Source organism: Eurytemora carolleeae, unplaced genomic scaffold (assembly GCF_000591075.1).
Source record: "Eurytemora carolleeae unplaced genomic scaffold, Eaff_2.0 scaffold85, whole genome shotgun sequence".
In the NCBI taxonomy this organism is placed as follows: domain Eukaryota; kingdom Metazoa; phylum Arthropoda; class Copepoda; order Calanoida; family Temoridae; genus Eurytemora; species Eurytemora carolleeae.
This window is the reverse complement of record NW_019396334.1, coordinates 271,489-275,855: the sequence shown is the minus strand read 5'-3', so window position 1 is coordinate 275,855 and position 4,367 is coordinate 271,489.

Sequence of the window (4,367 nt, the reverse complement as noted above, 5' to 3'; positions counted from 1 at the left end):
TTTAAATCATTCCCATAAAAGTTTACTAGAGTACTTTGTAACTACTTTTTTTGTTAATTCAGGAATTTTATATAAATAATTTCTAGCTTTATTGGATTTAATTAAGTAAAATTATGGAAAATTATGGAAAAAATGCATAAGAATCCTGATTTCAAGGTTTGCAGAAGATTAAATGTCAAAATAATGCTTGGAAGTCAAAAAAGAGACTGTCAGCTAAATTTAAATTGAAATCCTTTACCCAAAGATATAAAACAGCACCCTTTAAAGCTTTGTCTGTTCAAGTATGAATTAGTCTTTATTGTTTTAAAAACTGATAATTAACTATTGTGGGTTCTCTAAAAAAGAGACAATTGCGCATTTTTACAACTAAAAAATGACAGTATTGTAGAGAGGTTCAAATCCCCTGATAAATGAGAGGGCTCAAAGGAATCCAGGAAGGAGTTGGAACCGAATCTTGATAAGAGAAAGAAGTGTCAAGCTCTTCTTGAAGAACTTAATCCTTAATCTTTATAGTAAAAATACATAATCTTCACAACATCTTATTTTTTCATGAAAGAAATTTTTTACATAGAGGGTATTGTTCAACAGGTGCATTTTTTTCTTAAGACTTATTTTTGTAAGAAATTCTTTAAAGATGTTTTCTTATAATTTGTTTTTCCCCAGATATTGTTTACTCGTTTATTCAGTATTAATTGGTTTTTGGCGAACTTTACACACAATATAATAAGAGATTTCCTAGCTAGCTTTTAGCTGTATATTTATAGAGTAGAGGTATTTCTACTAATAGCATAAGGGCCCGGTGTTGCCCGTTGAATTTTGAAAACACTTTGGAAAAATATTAAATTCTAATTTAAAAAAAAAATTTTTAAGAAATCGATATGCCTCGGGTTCCTTAAAAAATTCAGCTGTTTGGTCTGTTGGTAGTTTTCTAATAAACAATTTTTGGACCCCCCTCCTATCAATTTTGTACATGGATCTCATATGTATAACACATCGATATAATTGGACATTTGGCCACAGCGCCTGGCCCGCTAGCTTGTCCTAGCCACGGCGCTCGGTCCATAGCCTGTCCTAGCCGCAGCGCTCGGCCCCCTAGCCTGTCCCAGCTCCCTGGCCTGTCCTAGCTGCAGCGCTCGGACCCCTAGCCTGTCCTAGACGCAGTGCTCGGTCCAGAAGTTGTCTTAACCTAACCTAACCTAACCCTAAAAAAAAAATAATGATATTTTTGCAGAAAAATAAGTGGTCATGTACAAAATTGATAGAAGGAGGGGCCCAAAAATCGTATACTAGGACGGACCCGGTCTGTTATAGCTAACATATGAATATAGAACGAAGAGCTTTCTGATATGGATTATGATGATAGATACTTTATGAATATGATTGAATATTAGAAAATCTAGAAACCTAATTTCATGATGCTGTTTGAATAAATTAATTTAAGCAACAAAAACATTCTGAAATTGCTCTATGTACAGTTAGAACATTTACAAAGTCTAGTGAACATGATTCACAACATGAAAAACATACCATTTTGACTTGATAAGTGATTAAATAAGTTATTTTCAGCTATTTGCTTTGTAACAACAGCAAAAACTCTTCAATATTGATAAATTGCTGTTTTCCTGTTCTTCAATTTTCTGGGTCTCGTTGGATCAAAAAGGGCCGTGGCTACCTTAATATTGTTACATATGAAAGAAAAATGAATAAATAAATCAATGCAACTACTAATTTGATTAAATATTCGACGAGTCAGTTTTTCTTACAATTTATTATTATTTACAAAGATACAAAAACTAAAGGAAAATACTATACGAATCAAATATTATGAATTGAGAATGGAACAGAGTGATGGGAGATCTTCAGGGGATGGTGTTAACTCTGGAGCTGATCTTCAACTAACTATTTTCCCCAGATTTTGCTCCACCCTAGGCTAGAGCTTAACCCTAGTTCCCCGGGAGCTGGCCGGCTGTCCCCCCAGCACCCGGGCCTCTGGAATAACGGAACTTTCAGCTTGGCTTCGGTTTTCCGCGTGGCTTGGGTTATTTATAGAATTCACATGCAAACTCAAATAAATCCGTTAGGATTCAAAATAGGATTCAAAAGTCCAACCGAAGGGTAAAAGGGGGGGGCATGATACCCCTCGGCAGCTATGGTCTCAGCGATCTAAAAAATCCTTTAATCGCTGATCGTAAAAGATCAACAAAATCACACATTGTTACAATATGTCGCATTCTTAACTTTATTGTGGAATACTGCAGATACAAGGTGTCCCTCAAAACATGACAGTTGGTGAATAGTTTAGAATGTCTTCTTCCATAATTAGTTAAGTTGTTTGATATTAAAGAGAATGATGAAAAATACTGTTTGCCAATTATATTATTGTAAAATTGATTTCCAAGTAAAATATATTTGAGAAAAAGATATTTTTAACGAAATGACATGCAAAAAGTCTTTACATTCAAAACTATTCAACAACTGTCATGTTTCGTGGGACACCCTGTATTTAGTTTTTTAATTAAATGTTTATATGGAGCGTTTTAAAACTGTTCCCGCATATTCATGGCTATTTATTTATTTTTGCAATTAGTAAGATTTACGTATAAAACCCATTAAAAATTGTCAAGACGACATTTCGTAGATTTTTTCGATGACTCAAAACCTCTGGGGTAAACTGTAATTTTTTTTGTAAACCCTCACTTTAGCCAATGTTAGGGGCTCTCATTATCTCATATAATAAGACATGGGGGTATTTTATGCTAAATAAGAGAAAAGTGTAGTTGGGTCAACTAGATCCGGACTGATACGAATAATTTTTCAAGACTGGGTCGACTTTCAAGTGTCGCAACACCTTGGTCTACCTAAAATTCTAAAATATTGAATTTTACACTATTTAACTATTATTACAATCTTCTTATTATTTTTTCAAGAATTAAATTTAGAAAATTATTTTATCTTTCCGGGAATGGTTTTCCCAGGAGACAGTCTGAGTGCAGAGCATAATTTATTTAGAAGGTTTTATACGGTTTTTTCTTTATTTTACTCATTTTCAGTTTTCACTCTTTATATTCTTAATATTAATAATAATGAATTCCTACCTAGTTTGTCCGGTGTACAATGCATGCAGAAATCTGAAAAGTAAATTTCTCAGATCTTCTATCTTAAATTCTAGCTTCTGATCGTTATATTTAAACAGTTTCAGGTCGTCATTAAATTCTCATCCTTTGTGGTTAATCCTGTAGTTGTCTGTCTGCTATCAGATTTAGCTGAATTTTTCACTTACAACTGTTTACTAATAAATGGAAGAAACTCTGGCATAACCTCCAGCATAATAATAATCAAATTTGCAGTACAGTCCAGGTGTAGTTCCCTACTCATATGTTAGTAAAGATAGATTAGTTCTGCACACTATAACCTCGTTGGAAGAACTACACTATAACCTTGTTGGAATAACTACACTATAACCTCATTGGAAGAACTACACTATAACCTCGTTGGAAGAACTACATAACCTTGTTGGAAGAACTACACTATTACCTCGTTGGAAGAACTACACTATAACCTCGTTGGAAGAACTACACTATAACCTCGTTGGAAGAACTACACTATAACCTCGTTGGAAGAACTACATAACCTTGTTGGAAGAACTACACTATAACCTCGTTGGAAAACTACATAACCTTGTTGGAAGAACTACACTATAACCTCGTTGGAAGAACTATATAACCTCGTTGTAAGAACTACACTATAACCTCGTTGGAAGAACTACACTATAACCTCGTTGGAAGAACTGCACTATAACCTCGTTGGAAGAACTACACTATAACCTCAATGGAAGAACTACAATATAACCTCGTTGGAAGAACTGCACCATAACCTCGTTGGAAGAACTACATAACCTCGTTGGAAGAACTACACTATAAGCTCGTTGGAAGAACTACACTATAACCTCGTTGGAAGAACTACACTGTAACCTCGTTGGAAGAACTGCACTATAACCTCGTTGGAAGAACTACACTATAACCTCGTTGGAAGAGCTACACTATAACCTCGTTGGAAGAACTACAATATAACCTCGCTGGATATAACCTCGTTGGAAGAACTACATAACCTCGTTGGAAGAACTACAATATAACCTTGTTGGAAGAACTACATAACCTCGTTGGAAGAACTACACTATAACCTCGTTGGAAGAACTACATAACCTCATTGAAAGAACTACACTATAACCTCGTTGGAAGAACTACATAACCTTGCTGGAAGAACTACAATATAACCTCGTTGGAAGAACTACACTATAACCTCGTTGGATGAACTACACAATAACTTCGTTGGAAGAACTACACTATAACCTCGTTGGAAGAACTACA